Source organism: Dendropsophus ebraccatus, chromosome 13 (assembly GCF_027789765.1).
Source record: "Dendropsophus ebraccatus isolate aDenEbr1 chromosome 13, aDenEbr1.pat, whole genome shotgun sequence".
In the NCBI taxonomy this organism is placed as follows: domain Eukaryota; kingdom Metazoa; phylum Chordata; class Amphibia; order Anura; family Hylidae; genus Dendropsophus; species Dendropsophus ebraccatus.
In genome coordinates this window covers 74,213,843-74,231,387 of record NC_091466.1, presented here as the reverse complement: position 1 = coordinate 74,231,387, position 17,545 = coordinate 74,213,843, and the positions used below count along the sequence as shown (strand labels likewise).

The 17,545-nt window shown below is 43.9% G+C and overlaps 1 protein-coding gene across 2 annotated transcripts in view; it reads left to right on the top strand.

The window, feature by feature from the left end:
• Positions 1-17,545, top strand: part of LTK (leukocyte receptor tyrosine kinase) — a 103,817-nt gene that overhangs the window by 14,574 nt on the left and 71,698 nt on the right. Inside the window, exon 1 of one of the 2 annotated variants that reach the window (XM_069949789.1) lies at positions 12,973-13,030. The exons of the other annotated variant lie outside the window; for it this stretch is intronic. The gene's annotated coding sequence lies outside the window, so the exon portion shown is untranslated. Of the gene's footprint in view, positions 1-12,972; positions 13,031-17,545 lie in introns of those variants that run through there. 2 annotated transcript variants of the gene reach the window in all.

Genomic DNA, 17,545 nt, shown 5'->3' with positions numbered 1-17,545 from the left:
AGATGTTTCGGCATGGGGATCCCGGTGGTGCAGTCCCTTTTTTTAAAACACTGCCCGATTCCCGCACTCAGAGCCAGTTTTTCCCCAAGCATTGGCACGACTCGGAGGACTGGGAAAAAGCCGTCTGCCCCACAGTATGAACATATCCCCTCCCATTGATTCTAATGAAGCCATGTCACAGAGGGGAGGGGGTTTTGGCACACTGAGGGGGTGGCAGGCATGCCCCCAGTGCTCCGGGCTGGTGCTCCTGAAAGGACCGGCACCAATCACGGCGTTTTAAATGGTACATTCGCTTTAATGCTACACCGTGCTTTTCTTTATATATATATATATATATATATATATATATATATATATATATATAAAATAAAAATACAATCTGTGAAAAAGCTTCCAAAGCTGGTAAACACACCCTAACCCCTTCACATAACTGGTTGTCCTGCTGATTCTGACAGACTTCACAGCACACTACTCCTGGTTTTGTCAGCTTTCTTTGGTTCCCCCCTTCTTTCCTTCAGTGTTATAGATAGTCGCAGGAAGGAGGTGGATATACTCCAGAGTGTAGAATGAGGGGGAAAGCATCCAAGTTTTCAGGGAGAGCAGATCACACAGGCTGTAGATAGGGAGGAATGAGCACACAAGGCATTCTGATCACACATGCTGTGTCTACACTGAAAGGAGAGCATTTACAGAATCTGCAAGGGAGAATTACACAGTCTGCAGCCGTATCTCTGAGCACATTGGAAAACGAATCAGTTGACGGTTGTAAAATGAGAATTTGTTCCAGGAATCCATGACAAACAAGGTTGTATTAGGTTGAATTCACATCACATTGTACCAGTTCTTGTACTGGTTCTTTTGTCCAATGACGTGATACATATCAGCCATCTTCTATAAATCAGTGACTAATAGCCCAGGACCTCAGTCCAAGATTGTCCATGGCTCCTGTAGTAGAATGAGATCTTACCATAGACCCCAATGGGGTCCACAACCCGCAAAGTCAGTGATTTTCAACCTTTTTTGAGCCGCGGCACACTTTTTATACTTAAAAAATCCCGGGGCACACCACCAACCAAAATGACACTAAAACAGTACATATTATACATATAGTTAATAATATAGATTCTAAATGTATTTATACTCACTCAGTGTGAAACCTGGGCCTGTTTTCTTCTCCCCCTGTGCTTTTCTCCTGTTCTTCTCTCCACCATACTTCTCCCCCCTACTTCTCTCCTGTGCTTCTCTCCACCATACTTCTCCCCCCTACTTCTCTCCTGTGCTTCTCTCCACCATACTTCTCCCCCCTACTTCTCTCCTGTGCTTCTCTCCACCATACTTCTCCCCCCTGTTTCTCTCCCCCATCCCCAGGTTTCTCTCCCCCCCTTCCTCCTCACCTCCTCCGAGATGGTCGCAGCTGCTGTCCGCCTCACCTACTGGCCGCCCGTAGGGCCCGGACGTGCTCCTCCAATCAGCAGAGACCGGGAGCGTGGTGTGCTGCGGCGGGCCGTAGCGCACACGTTGATTGGATGCGTGCATCACGGCCCGCCGCAGCGCACCACGCAACCACCCACATTATAATCCGCCACTGATCGCTGCACATTGCCGGGGAACAAAACACAGGGGCACCATAGTTTGGGGAACTTTCCCCGCGGCACACCCGACCTAGTTGAAAATCACTGCGCTAAGTGATACTGGCCAGGTTCCACCATGCCTTTGGCTTCAGGTATGAGTTACGAGTGTGTTGTTTACTACTGAATTATGTTTTGGAGTGTGTAACTCATTATTACGCTTGGCGTGGATCAGCCGCCCCTGGCAGCGAGCTGGCGGCATTTCTCTAATATCGTTTCAAATCAATATCATATGCGGGAAGGAATGCCAAGACAAAGTGCTCCTGATCCTTGGCAAGATGGCCCGATTTTTTTTTTTTATATTTCTCCTTCAGCTAAGCGTTAGAGGACACCACGCCAAGATGAGGAATTTATCATGCGATAGAAGAGGAAGCGAGCGGTGACTCTCATTAATCTATCAGGTTGTGTTTATTAGTAGATTTGCCAATTGTTTGAAGTACTAAGTGATACGTGATAGAACGCAATGCTTGTCTGCAGGTCCTGGACCGTGTGAGTTATGGCTTAGGAAAACGTGCACATGTAAGGGTAAGCTCCTTGGCCCAGGTGCAAAGGCAGAACCAGCTGTCCACACCCAAGACTGGTGGTGCGGTGAGATCATGGCCGCCACATGGGACGTAGTTACAGCTTTATATACTATACCAATGGTGCTACTCAGTCCTATAGTAGGATATCTCAAGTTCTTGTTTAAGAATATTTTTAAAAACCTGCATTGTTTTGTTCATTGTTATGGGGGTGGCCATATTGCCATTAACAGCATTTAGTGATATGTTTTACAGCCAGACTCATGGACATAGATGACAATGGACAGACTCTGTCCCCTTGATGAATGTGAGACATTACTGAGCGCGCTCTGTGAAGAGGTGATTCCAGGGGGAGCTGCTGTTGTCTCCTCTACTGTTGTCAAATGAAGCTGCAATACTGTACAGATCACTTTACAGCAGCCTCCTCTTATCATCACAGACACAACAGGAAGTCTCAGCTTAGTTTTAGCCCCAGTGGTGGGAATGAGAACTGCAAGATCTCAGGATTTTTTTATAATATAGAGAGAAAAATGGAAAATTCTAAAAAAAAATCACCAAAAATTCATAAAAATATGTTTAACATAACAAAACAAAAAATTATTTATACAATAAGTTGTTGTTAATGACACATTCCATTTAAAAGAGAACATCATAAAGAACATGTATTTACCAACCTCCGCCATCATTCTACATCTCTTAGGACCCCATTACAAGGGAAGGTTACGCTGCAAATTATCGCTATATCGTTCAAATTTAGACGTTAATTGTTTCAAGTAAATACAGGCAACGATGGAGCGACCAACGAAAAATCGTTCATTGTGTGTTTGGGGCTGGCACCAAAATCATTGTTAATCGTTGGTAAATCGTTCGCTAATCGTTCGGCGTAATTCCTCATTGTTCCTTCATTTGCTCAGAACAGATGGAGTAAAACATTGCAGTAACGATAACGACTATCGTTCTGTATATTATGGGGAACAATTACAAATAAAACGATAAACAATCTCGTTTGCGATCGTTAATTGTAAAAAAAATCGCTTTGTCTAATAGGACCCTTACTCCTACAATGTCATGGTTGCCCCTTTAAGCCAGTCAGTGACCGATTGGCTGAGTGGGCTATATCCCACCTTTTCCGGCCAGGTCATGACATACACAGAATCTGTAAGAAAATGACTTCCGGAAAGTATATGACTTTAGTGTGTTTCCCCCACCACCTGCCGGTACTCGCCGGACTTCTTCCATTACTTCTCCGGAGTGATGACAAGGTGATCTTAGTGCTGTTTATTGGGCCCCTCAGAATTTTCTCCATGGTGCTATGTCTGATTCTCTACATTTCCGGGGCAGGACCAGAGCTGGAATGTTACAAAGTAGATGAAACAGCCGCCACTCCAGATGGGATCCACCTGTACTCAAACTCCCCGCGTGGTGAGAGGGGCCAGAAGTAAGGATCAAGAAGTAGGTTCAGCAACAAGGTTTTCTGAGGGAGGGAGAGAGAGATAACACTGCAGAACCGTGGGCATACAGCAGTGGATACACAAGGTACCCTCGGTAGTGAGAGATGACAGGAAAGACTTAATTTACCTTTGAAGCTCCTGCACATAGCACCTACTAACCCCGCCCCACTTGCTGTGTTCTGTCCTGATCTAGCTGTTACCAGAGACAGATTTCTCCTGACAACAGATTGAAGTTTTGGTAATTGAAGTCATTTGCAAATATGCTAGCCAATAGGATTTCTATCACATGGATGGGATTTGATGTATTTTTAGACTGAATGAGCAGCCAGTGTGGTGATTTGACACAGAGGGGATCAGTTTCTATAAATGTTGAATATTAAGTCAAGCCTGGTTGGTGAATTTGGGTTTAGTCTGGTCAGCAGATAACCAATTAGCAGAGTACAACAAGGTGAAAAAAAGGTTAGGCTTGACTTAAAGGGGTTATCCAGTGCTAAAAAAACATGGCCACTTTCTTTCAGAGACAGCACCACTCTTGTCTCCAGTTCAGGTGCGGTTTGCAATTAAGCTCCATTCACTTCAATGGAACTGAGCAGCAAAACCTAGTCCAAGCTGGAGACAAGAGTGGGGCTGTCTCTGGAAGGAAGTGGCCATGTTTTTGTTGCGCTGGCTAACACCTTTAATGTTTTTGTTACCCACATATTCAGATATTAAAATGAGTAAGCTTAAATAAATAAAGAACTGTGGAACTCACCTGGTGCTACAGCTGCTGTATGTCCTGCAGGAAGTTGTGTTTTCTGTCCAGTCTGGCACAGTGCTCTCTGCTGCCACCTCTGTCCATGTCAGGAACTGTCCAGAGCAGCAGCAAATCCCCATAGAAAACCTCTCCTGCTCTGGACAGTTCCTGACATGGACAGAGGTGGCAGCAGAAAGCACTGTCTTAGACTGGAAATAATACACCACTTCCTGCAGGACATACAGAAGCTGACAAGTAATGGAAGACTGGAGATTTTTTCAATAGAAATAATTTACACATCTCTCATTTGAAAATAATATTTTCTTCGGAGTACTCCTTTAAGACAAAGTTACTCTGCTAGGAAAATTAGTAAGATATGGCCACTATGTGGCACTGTTCCATCAAGTGATGTCAATCAATAAAGCATAATTCCAATCTGACAGTGCAATCAGCCTGATAGATCAGTTATAAATACACTTCGGCAGATACATAAGGCTCATTGAGCAGCGCAGCCTACGTCCATATGTTTTACTGACCATCCATAGATCAATCAAGTGGAAGCAGAGGCCAGTTATATATAGGCCATATTTCCCCTTCAAGTTGCATTGCTGTCTAATAACAGATCCATTTATAGTGATTATTGAAGCATATGCTTACATTTCCTCCTGTGCTGTTGCAGCTTTTCATGCCGCCCACGCATGCCATCCTGCCGCCTTCCATTCCTTCTTCCTACCTCCATCCTGCGTCATCTTAATCAGGGACATTCCTTAATTTAATTTCTACAGGCTCCAACAAAATGTCTCTCTAATGGCCCATTAAGGTAAAAAGACGAAGAAAAAGCTATCACCTCCGGCCTGGCGCACTTCTCTTTAACCTTTGCGTGTTAGAAGGGATTTACTGTCCAGCAACGCCTGTGACCATAATTGAAAGTGTATATTAACCCCTTCCAGACGTATATGGTGGAAGTCACAAAGGGGATGTATGGAGCAGAGTCCTCTCTGTTATATATTACAGCTTCTCTGCTGCAGGGGCCGGGATCAGAGCTAACTCCAGTTTAGACCATTTAAAGGGAATCTGTCAGCTTGACAAAGCAGTCTGATCTGAAGGCAGCGTGTTATAGGGCAGGAGGAGCTGAGAGGATGGATATGTAAGGATGTGGGAAAAGTTCCAGTATAACTTGTCATTAAAGGGGTTATCCAGTGCTACAAAAACATGGCCACTTTTGCCCCGCTCTTGTCTTTAGGTCAGGTGCGGTTTGCAATTCCGCTCCATTCACTTCAATGAAACAGAGTTTTTAAACCCCACCCAATATGGAGACAAGAGCGGGGAAAAAGTGGCCATGTTTTTGTAGTGCTGGATAACCCCTTTAATTCATGTAAATCTCTGCACATTCTAAGTTAAAGAGGTTATTAACCAAAGGACTAAAAAATTAAATACTGTCTGCTCTAACTCACCAAGTCCCCCTGAGTATTTTGAGCCGTCTCCTGTCTTTCTAGCTGCTGCCATTCCTGAGTTAAAAGTTTTTCTAAAAGCCGATCTATATCCAAGATGGCACCGGCCAGGAAACTACATTTCCCATCATGCATCTCCCTGATTGGTCCGTTTGCGCACACACCCCCTTAGCTTTTTTTCCTGCCCACTGCTGTCATTATTATTGTGGTGGTCGCCCCGCTGGGAGGCACGACCGGTCACTTGCCAGATGGTGCTGAGTGGCTCCACTAGTGTAGTGGGTGGTCGGGATGTAGCTGTCGTGGCGCCAGTGCCAATTGGGCACACAGGTATGGTGGCACACCTGCTGCCGGCTATACCCTTTCCCCTGCGGCCAGTAACCTGTGGGGTTGGTTGGGAGTCCCTTGGGTACTTATCACTGTGGTCCGGAGTGGAGCTGTGACCTACCCGAACTGTTGGTTCCGCCACCCACAGAAAGGGGAGATGACCCAAGGAAGATGTAATGGCTGTGTAGGTGCTTGGATAAGAATCACAAAGTCCAGTTAAAATAAACTCTTCTTTACTGCCAGAATACATGATACAGTGAGTTTCAGTGAGTTACTTTAGACCATAGTGACCGGATTTTTGCTGAGAGCTGAGAAGAAGTACAGTCGTGCTGACTGAGTTGCATGCTGAGAGGTGGAAAAAGTTCAGAGAAGTAGAGAGGAGGATGTTGAGAGAGTCCCAACCCAAAGTAGTACTGTGCTCTGCCGGAACTTGAGAAGTAGAATGCTTCAGAGTAGAGAGAATACTTGTGCCCTGGTTTTGACTCTTTGGTCTTTGCAACACCTATTGGCCACCAGTGTCGGGCAACCCGTCCTAGAGGGTGACACAAGCCCCAGACCTTGTTACTTGGGATGAGCAGAGTGGTAAGAATTTTCGTAGTAGGTAGGCTTCTAGCAACTTTGCTCTATCCAGATCAGTTCCTATTTCTTCAGGATATTGTCCTGCACTTTTAGACCACCACTAACACTTTAGAGTACAGGCTTTTGTGAGAGGTGTAAAGACAGGTAACACCTGTGGTGGGACACCACACTATTGCACCGTAAACACAGGACTGTGTTTTTTCACTGATTTTGCATCAGATCACCCCAATATGTATTCCATACTAGCTGATCATGTAGCAGAGCTGATGCACGCATGGTGTAGCAGAGGTGACACAAGTATAGTGTAGCAGAGCTGATGTGCATATGGTGTAGCTATGTGCTTCATACTGGGCATCTGATTACGGGAGGTGGGGGGTGTAGTGTAGGTTTAGATCTCTGCTTGCTGACTGTGAATGAAAAAAATCTAGTTCCATCCAGACTCTAAGAACATCTATAACACTTACAATATACAGAGCTGTGACACAAAAACAGTTACACATGCCTGCATTCACTGACAGCGAGCAGAGATAGAACTATACCTTTTTAAATTACAGAAACCTAGGCTCAGGGACACATGTAAGTCTATGGAAGCTTCACAGGTGCATGCAGATGATGCAGATGGTGTCTCTTGGGAGTTGGGTTACCAAGTCAATAGACAGCTAATCCGGCCTCTGGAGAGGAGTTCACATCTCCTGTGACTACAAAGGGAGGGGGGAAGAGGGAGCTGAGCGTGGTTAGAGTGGACCCAGAGTAGATGATTTTTCATTTTCAGTGCGGATAAGAATAAAAGAAAAAAAAAAACAGGGAAAGGGTGCAAGATAGGTTATACATGTATATTAGACATAGGGTGGTATTGGGAAGAGGGATTGTTTAGAATATTGTTTTTGTTCACTTAACTTAAACTAATTATATTATTAATTTTTACTTATTCTATTATTATCAGCTCTGCAGCTTACCAGGAGACAATGCTCTTTGTTTTACAACAATTTTGTCAGTATAATGTCACTGTGTGGTTACAGAGGTTTTGGTTCTGTGTGACAGGAGAGCTGACCATGCAATGCAAGCACACCCAGGATTCTCTGCTGCTGAATGTGGATGTGCAGCAGCTGTATACATGCACAAGGAAGGGAGACACCTAGTGGCCATATGTATGACATTGATTTAAGCATAGAAAACTTTAAAAAAGTGAAGCAAGTATATTACAAAGCTGCTTGTGATCACGACTCCTGGTCTTAAAGCTTCTCAGTTTTCCATGTACCTCTATGCTGCCTCACTGACCTGTATAGAACAATTCCCTTCACAGTGTGTGGCCAGGAACGCCTCTAAGCAAGGAAAGGCTGTGATGGGGCCCCTCTACTCATCGGCAGGGGTCCTAGATGTCTGACCCCTGTGGCATATCACATCATACCATAGGAATACCATGTTTATTGGGAAGTCAGATTTACAGCTGTTGCAGTAATCCCACAAATTTACCGTGAGTCGCAGGGGACGTCATCTCACTTTGTAGCCCCGGGCTCCATAAGTAGCATAAAAAAAACCCCATAAACTGAACAAATGGCCGTGGTCACGGGATTCATTAACTCTTATTGTTAGTGTAGTAGTTTACTGCCATATGTTTGATACTTTTGATACTATTCCGGTGAAAATCATTTTCTTTCAAATCAACTGGTTTCAGAAAGTTATATAGATTTGTAATTTACTTCTATTAGAAATATCCAGTCTTCCAGTACTTATCAGCTGCTGTATGTCCTGCAGGAAGTGGTGTATTCGCTCCAGTCAGACACAGTGCTCTCTGCTGCCACCTCTGTCCATGTCAGGAACTGTCCAGAGCAGCAGCAAATCCCCATAGAAAACCTCTTCCTGTAGGACCTACAGCAACTGATAAGTACTGGAAGACTTGAGATTTTTTTAATAGAAAAAAGTTGCAAATCTGTATAACTTTCTGACACCAGTCAATTTGAAAGAATTAATTTTTTTGCTGGAGTACCCCTTAATATGAGTTATACAGCACTACAAAAACATGGCCACTTTCTTCCAAAGGCAGCCCCACTCTTGTCTCCAGGTCAGGTGTGGTTTAAGTTAAGCTCTATTCACTTCAATGGAACTGAGTTGCAAAACCGTGCAGGAGGGGGGCCCGAGGGAAAACTTAAGAGAGTGTGTCCTTCTGCTTAACCCCTTATGTACTGCAGTGTGTGAGTGGCCCAATGTTTAGTTACATGCTGAAACACAAAAAAAAGGGTTAACAAGCAGAAGACAGAGATCTCTGCTTCACTGCACTGATAACCTCTGACCTCTATTCTCCAGCTGGCAATCAAGTAGGAAAGGAAAATGTGAAGAGTTCCCTGCAGAGGTCAGGGGTTATCCCAGCAGTAAAGGGCATATATATATATGTAATATTACAGTGCTTTGTGTTGTGCGTAGGCGAGGGGGGGCCTTAGAAAATTTTGCTGTGGGACCCTGTGAATCTGTGAATATTTAGAAATAATACGCAAGAATTTGACACAGAGAAGCCGGCCTGGGAGCCTGGGCAATGTTATACCTATTATACAGAACGGATTACTTAGATTGACTTATACTGATTAAAGTCAGATGCTAAAACTTCTTCTTTTTCCTAATCTGTTTCTATATTCTGACTTCATTTTTTTTGTACTTTGTTATGGGAGCTACCATCTTAAGCTGTTTTTAACAGCTTTTAGTGACTTGCTTTACGGCAAGACTCATGGACATAGATGACAACAGACAGAACCTGTCCCATTGAGATGAATGTGAAACATTACTGAGTGCGCTCTGTGACCTGTGAAGAGGTTCTGTATAGTGGCATGATGGAAGTATTACTCTTGAATGGTCATTATACTTAAATATAAAGAAACTTGTGTAAAAAGATCAGTATCTGACAAAGAGGCCACGCCCCGAAACGCGTAATCCTTGCAATAAAGTTAATATTTTCTACCTATCAGTTCAGTAGTGAGCCACATCTGTTGCCCTCCAGCACTAGTAAAGTCCCGGACCTTCTGCATGGCTCCAGCCTGCATAACTTGCTTCTGATTTTTCACCGGGATCCCCCGACCCCCGAGGACTGGCTGCAAGAGGCTACTTATTTAATCAGGTCCCATAGCACGACCCTTCCAGGTGAGTGGCTGTGGAGACACTATTTTAACCTTGTACCTTGAGTTTGCGGTAATACACTATGTGCGCCCCCGCTGTTTTCTAATCTTTCCAGACTGGAGAGAACACACCACTTCCTGCAGAACATACAACAGCTGATAAGTACTGGAAGACTGGAGATTTTTAAATAGAAGTAATTTACAAATCTATAAAACTAGGGCCCCATATCTGGCTGCTTCCTCTCCACCTTCTCCAGCTATCCCCTTCCATCAGCTCCCCACCAATAAAGCAGTCTGTAATCCGCCCTGTACGCCAATCTGTAATTCTTCGCACCTTTCTTATTCCATCAGTTTTCAGCAGCTCAAATCCTAATGGAATAAATGCCGTGGTATTAGTTATAGCGAGGTCGTTATTTACCAATTCAATACCGGGTAGAAGTACCCGGGGGAGACAGGACAGACTACAGGCAGTGCTAAGTGCTCTTTGGTATCCACAGTGAATTAACCCCTTAATGGCTGCCAATATGTTTTGGATACCAGTCAATTTTATTGCGTTTCATTGATCCAAGGCGATGTGCATACGGAATGATTACTGCGCAAAAAATTGTTATATTGTCTGAATTTAGGCGATAATCTTTCGGTGTGATCAAACCACCAATGGAAATTCGCTCCAATGCCGTTGGTCGCATCTTTTGAGCTGACCATAAAATTATCGTTAGTCGTTCGCAAATCTTTCGGCGTATGTAGACATCATTGGTTTGTAATCACAAATGATAACAAACAATCGTATTGAATTGGTAAATAACGACTATGGTTCTATGTGTTATGATGAATGATTTGATGAAAAATCTGTCAGATAAATCTCTCTGTGTAAACGCACCATTACACCAAACGATTATCAGCTGGAACGGTCTGCAATCAGCCAAGTACGACCGATAATCGTTTAGTGTAATAGAGCCTTTAGTGGTGTAATCACACACGGAAAAGATTATCACTTAAACATGAACAATATAACGTTCTTTTCCTAAGGGCCCTATTACACGGGACAATTATTGTGCGGAAAATCGTTATATCGTTCAAATTTAAACGATAATCGTACCGTGTAATTGCAGGCAATGATTTGTTGATTTAGCGCTGACCTAAAATCATCGTTAATCGTTAGCTGTAGTTCCGCATTTGGTCACAAATCAGTCAGTGTAAGGGTCCATTTACACAGAAAGATTATCTGACAGATTATATCTGACAAAGATTTAAAGCCAAAACCAGGAACAGACTATAAACAGAGATCAGGTCATAAAGGAAAGCCTGAGATTTCTGCTCTTCTCACATTCATTCCTGGCTTTGGCTTCAAATCTTCGGCAGATAATCTTTCTGTGTAAATGGAACCTAAGGGTCCTATTCCACGGGCCGAGGAGGGCCCGATCAACGATGTAAACGAGCGGCGATCTGCTAGATCGCCGCTCGTTTACTGGACCTATTCCACGGCCCGATGATTGTTGAGCGAGGGCTGCAGGGACATCGTTACTGATGTCCTTGCAGCCCTTGCAGCATCATACATTACCTGTCCAGGCTTCTTCTCCGCTCCGTTTTCCTCCCCGGGTCCCGGGCACTCTATGTTCAGAATGGCCGGTCAGCTTGCAGGCCAATCACAGGCCGCGGCGAGCGCTCCGTCAGCTGACCGGCCATTCTAAAGATAGAGCGCGCGGGACCCGGGGAGGAAGACGGAGCGGAGAAGAAGCCAGAACAGGTAATGTATGATGCTGCACTTCAAATCAAATCGTCGGTCGCCAGCCGCGCACCGCTACTCCACCGTAGCGATGCGCAGTGGGGGAACGATGATTTTAGGTCTGGCCCTAAATGAACGATCAGCCGATGACACGATCATCGGCTGATCGTTCTCTCTATTTCACCGCACGATAATCGGCCGAATCGGGCCAAATGGGGCCGATCCGGCTGATTATCATTACTGTGGAATAGGGCCCTAATTCCACATCGTTTATTCTTTATGGTGCGTTTACACAGACCGATTTATCTGACAGATTTTGGAAGCCAAAGCCAGGAACAGACTATAAACAGAACAGAGGTCATAAAGGAAAGACTGAGATTTCTCTTCTCTTGCAATCCATTCCTGTCTTTGGCTTCAAAAATCTGTCAGATAAATCTGTCTGTGTAAACGCACCATTAGCTGGGATCAGATGGAGTAAACGATCATAGTAACAATCATAGTAACTAACGACAATCGTTAACGTGTGTGTAATATGGTGAAGGATTTCAGGTTAAGCGATATACGATAAAGAATCTCGTTTGCAATCGTAAATCAACCGCCCTTAAAGGGATTTTTTTTTTTTTTACCATCCCTTTTGTTAGACAGATCCTTAAATAATAAGCATATCCTGCCGCCGAGAGCCCCAGCAATAAGCCGTAATCTGCGGGATACCCTGACAGCCGCACATCGCACATGGGGCACATTATAAACAACAGGCTGTCCGTTTAATGCACGGCCATGTTGAGTCCTTCAAGGTGAAAGCAACAATTACATTTTTTTTTTCTTTAACAAGACCTTTTAAGTGGAGTAATACTCTGCGTGTGACCCAAAGATCTCTTGTCCCGCACTGAGGGGGAGATTTATCAAACATGGTGTAAAGTGAAACTGGCTCAGTTGCCCCTAGCAACCAGGGGTGGATTAACTTTACTATAGGCCCGGGCTGTTCACCCCCCACCCCACTGTAACTACGGCAGCACTAGCTCGGTGTTCATAGTACAGAATAGATAATATCATGATGCCCTGATTTGTGGTAAAAAATTGCAGTAAAAAAGCAGCGATTTTTTTGTTGTTGTTGCAAATCATGACAGAAATGTAGCCAGGAGACAGTACAGTCTTTGTGGGTGGCCATGGGCCCCGGGCTACCGCCCAAAAGGAACTTCTAATAATCCGCTACTGCTAGCAACCAATCAGATTCCACCTTTCATTTTCCAAAGAGGCTGTGAGGAATAAAAGGTGGAATCTGATTGGTTGCTAGGGGCAATGGAGCCAGTTTCACTTTCCGCCATGTTTGATAAATCCCCCCTGACTGTTTAACCATGTGCGATCTCTGAACGTTACAGTCACTGACTTCTCTCGTAAGGCGATGAAACTCCGAGCAGATGACATTTCTGACTAATTGAAGCCAGAGTGTTAGCATGACTTCTAATATCATTATCCCGGAGGACGAGCGCTCAGCCATGGATTATTCAGCTCTGTGAGTTAATTTAGGAAATTAGGCGGCGTACACAGAACAATTACTAATTGTTTCATTCTTCAGTAGATCTTAAGATCTGCCCAGCTGCACCCTGCATCTGCCATGCGGCCAATTACTGCGGCGCTAAAACTGAAGCATTCTACTGCAAGTCTGTGCCCTATAAGACGTCCTTAAAGGGAATGTGTCATCACAAAGTAACCCATTATTAAAACCAACAAAAATTAAATCAACTGGTGCCAGAGATTTGTAATCTCCAGTCTTCTAGTACTTATCAGCTGCTGTATGTCCTGCAGGAAGTGGTGTATTCTTTCCAGTCAGGAACTGTCCAGAGCAGCAGCAGATCCCTATAGAAAATTCTCCTGCTCTGGACATTTCCTGCTCTTTGCTGCCACCTCTGTCCATGTCAGGAACTGTCCAGAGCAGCAGCAAATCCCCATAGAAACCTCTCCTGCTCTGGACAGTTCCTGAGAGAACTGTGTCAGACTGGAGAGAATACACCACTTCCTGCAGGACATACAGCAGCTGATAAGTAATTGAAGGCTGGAAATTTTTTAAAAGAAGTAAATTACAAATCTCTGGCACTTTATTTTACCAACTGACTTTTCTGAACTACCCCTTTAAACATAATTTTAAGATGATTTTCAAATGTTTCATATTACTATCTATATTATAAACTATTCCTGAAATCTTGCATTGTTTATTTTGACCACTAGGCCTAAAACTAAACTGAGACTTCCTGTCTAACTTCCTTTTCTCCGCAGATTATTTTGCAGCAGTGTCCTCCTTATCAATGGATAATAGTCAGAGCTCAGCCTTTCCCTCCCTGTAGAATGACCTCTGCCCAGGGCACAGATCATTTCTACAAAACTAAAAGTGAATAGGGTTAGCTCTAGTCTATTGTGCCTATGTCCATGAGACATGCTGTAAAGCAAATGTCTAATTGTTGGTAAAAAAAAAACAAAAAACAACAGCTCAGGCAAGATGGCTGCCCCCATAACAATGTTAAAAAAAATGAAAGGGGTGTTCCGTTCAAACATAACTTTTCATATGTTGTTGCCCATGGTGAGACTAACAATTCCTTCCATACTTGTTGTTATCTATTCAGTTTCCTTCCCCCAGTTCTTAGCTGCTGCTTTTTTGCTGAAGGCCCAAAAATCTGTGTGTGAGCTTATTTTTTTCTCTGTCTCCTCCTCCTCCCCCTCCCTTCTGAGACGGCTGATGTAAACAAGTCTCTATCTGCAACTTTGTAGCAACTTTGTAATCACAGTGAGTTCATTAGCAACTTGACCTCAGTTTAACCTTTTTGGCGTTACAAAGAAGCTACAAAGTTACAGATACAGCCTGTCAGGGACTTGTTTACGTCAACAATCTCAGAAGGCAGGAGGTATGGAAAGAAAAGCTCACATACAGTTTTTGTGTCTTCAGCAGTAAGCAGCAGCTCAGAACTGGGGGAAGGAGACCATATAGATAATAACAAGTATGGAGGAAATTGTTAGTCTCATCACGGGCAGCAACACATGATTTTTTTTTTTTTTTAAGCGAGATACCCAAAAAACCTACACATTCTATAAAATGGAAATGTGAAAATGTTGATGAGGTTTCTGAAAGATCTGAGACATGTTATTTACTGCTGGGGCCCCACCGATCCTGAGAATAGGAATTCAAAAATTCCCTGCAAGGCCTGTGATATAGCAGATGTCTCCCGCTCAGCATCCACTTACAGTACATACCATGTAAGTTTGTCTTCAATCATGATACTGACACTTTGCATGTAGAGAGTGTGGACATCACCATACAACACCATGAAACATCGAAGAGAACGGATTGTAAACTGTTCTTCTCAAGTGACAGATCACGCTGAGCGGAAAGCTGTGATACTGTCCGGGCCTGACACATGGCGGCTTCTCTATTCCTCATTCTTCTCAGTCCCTGCACATACACAAGTGATTAGAACAATTACTACAACGGCTGGAAATGGATCCTTAAGTACATTCAGACATCGGGGAGATGAATGTTCTGTCATTCACTGACGAGTATAGTATAACAGTCTAGTATAGGAGTATAGTATGGTAGTCTAGTCCACTATAGTATAGTAGTATGGTAGTATAGGAGTATAGTATAGCAGTATAGTATAGGAGTATAGTATGGTAGTATGATAGTATAGGAGCATAGTATAGTAGTCTAGTATAGTATAGTAGTATGGTAGTATAGTATAGCAGTCTAGTATAGTAGTATAGGAGTATAGTATGGTAGTCTAGTATAGTATAGTAGTATAGGAGTATAGTATAGTAGTATACTATAGATGTATAGTATAGGAGTGTAGTCTAGTATAGTAGTATAGGAGTATAATACTGTATGGTAGTATGATAGTATAGGAGCATAGTATAGTAGCATAGTATAGTAGTATGGTAGTATAGCAGTCTAGTATAGTAGTATAGTATGGTAGTATAGTATAGGAGTATAGTATAGATGTATAGTATAGGAGTGTAGTACAGTATAGTAGTCTAGTATAGTAGTATAGGAGTATAATATGGTAGTATGATAGTATAGTTGTATAGTATAGTAGTATGGTAGTATAGGAGTATAGTATAGATGTATAGTATAGTATAGGGGTATAGTATAGCAGTTTAGTATAGGAGTATAGTAGTATAGTATAGATGTATAGTATAGGAGTGTAGTATAGTATAGTAGCCTAGTATAGTAGTATGGTAGTATAGGAGTATAGTTTAGCAGTTTAGTATAGGAGTATAGTATAGTAGTATAGTATATATGTATAGTATAGTATAGTATAGTATAGGAGTATAGTACAGTAGTATAGTATAGATGTATAGTAGAGTGGTGTAGTGACCCTCCTGGACTACTGGTACTGCCACCCACAGAAAGGGGAAATGTCCCAAGGATATAGTGTACACTGTGTCGGTGTGGGCTGAAGAATCACAGAGTCTCTTTATCATAAATAATCTTTACTTGGAAAGTACTTGTGTGCAGTAAGTCACACAGCTTTGCTTTGACAGGGTACGTTCCTCTTGAGAAAGCACTTGATAATACACTTGATAATACACTCTGTAGTATACTTGACAATACTGCAACTAGATCTGTCATAGGGACACAGTGAAGAGTACAGTCGTGCTGACTGAGTAGCGTGTTGAGACATACAAAGACCCAGAGGAGCAGAGAGGAGGATGTTGTGAGAGTCCTAACCCAAGTAGTACTGTGCTCTGCCGGGATGTTAGAGGATGAGGTAGAAGACGACTTAGAAGAAGAAGAGAATACTTGTGCCCATTTTTTGACTTTTGGGTCTTCGCACCACCTAATGCCCTACCAGTGTCAGGGGACCCGTACTAAAGGGAGACACAAGGCCCCAGACCTTGTGCACTGGGATGAGCGGAATGCTGAGGATTTCCTGCTGACAACCACGCTGTGAGATAGAGTTCCTAGGCCTTTTAGCAACTTTGCTCTATCCGGATCAGTTCCTAGCTTACTGCTGTTTGTGGATACTGTCCTGCACTGTGACTTTCCTAGTACAGGGCATGGGTTGAGGTTATCTCTGACTTGTCCTCTTCTGTAGGGGGTTTTAACACTGTATAGTGTTATTTGAAGTAAACAGAGTAGAAACTGTTAGCTGTGTCTTGTCTTGCTTCCTACTCATACAGAAACCTGACTAAGGGTCCTATTTCACGGGCCAATGGGGGCCCGATCAACAATGTAAACGAGAGCCAATCTGCTAGATTGGTGCTCGTTTACTGGGCCTATTCCACGGCCCGATGATCATTGAGCGAGGGCTGCAGGGACATCTTTACCGATGTCCTTGCAGCCCTTGCACCATACATTACCTGGTAGGACTTCTACACTCCGTCTTCCTCCCCGGGTCCCGCGGTGCATCAGCAGCTCCGGAGCGGCCTGACTGAGCTGTCAGACAGCTCAGCCAATCACTGGCCGCGGCGGTCCTGGTCCGTGATTGGCTGAGCGGTCTGACTGCTCAGTCAGGTCGCTCTGGAGCTGCTGATGCTGTGCTGCAGGACCCGGGGAGGAAGACAAAGCGGAGAAGAAGTCCTGCCAGGTAATGTATGGTGCGCTTCTCAAATGGTCTGTCGCCCACCGCGCACCACTATTTCACCATAGCGATGCGCGGTGGGGGACCGATGATTTTAGGTCTGGCCCTAAATGAACGATCAGCCGATGACACGATCATCGGCTGATCGTTTTCTCTATTCCACTAAGCGATAAACGGCCGAATCGGGCCGATTATCGCTCCCGTGGAATAGGCCCCTAAGATTGCTTGAAGGCAACCTTGCAGAGGGCCAGGGCCCAAGTGGACCACTGTAGGGAGCTTTATAGCTTGCGTCCTTCCCCTACGATGTCCAACACAAAAGACTCATACACTTCCTCTACCCATGTGACTTCTGCAGCGTATTTAAGGTGCGCTGTGAGTGGGTGAAGAGTGCATTAGAAGAAGTAAAGTGAGAGATGATAACATAGAAGGAGAAGACATTTCTATAGGTTCAGAGATCCATA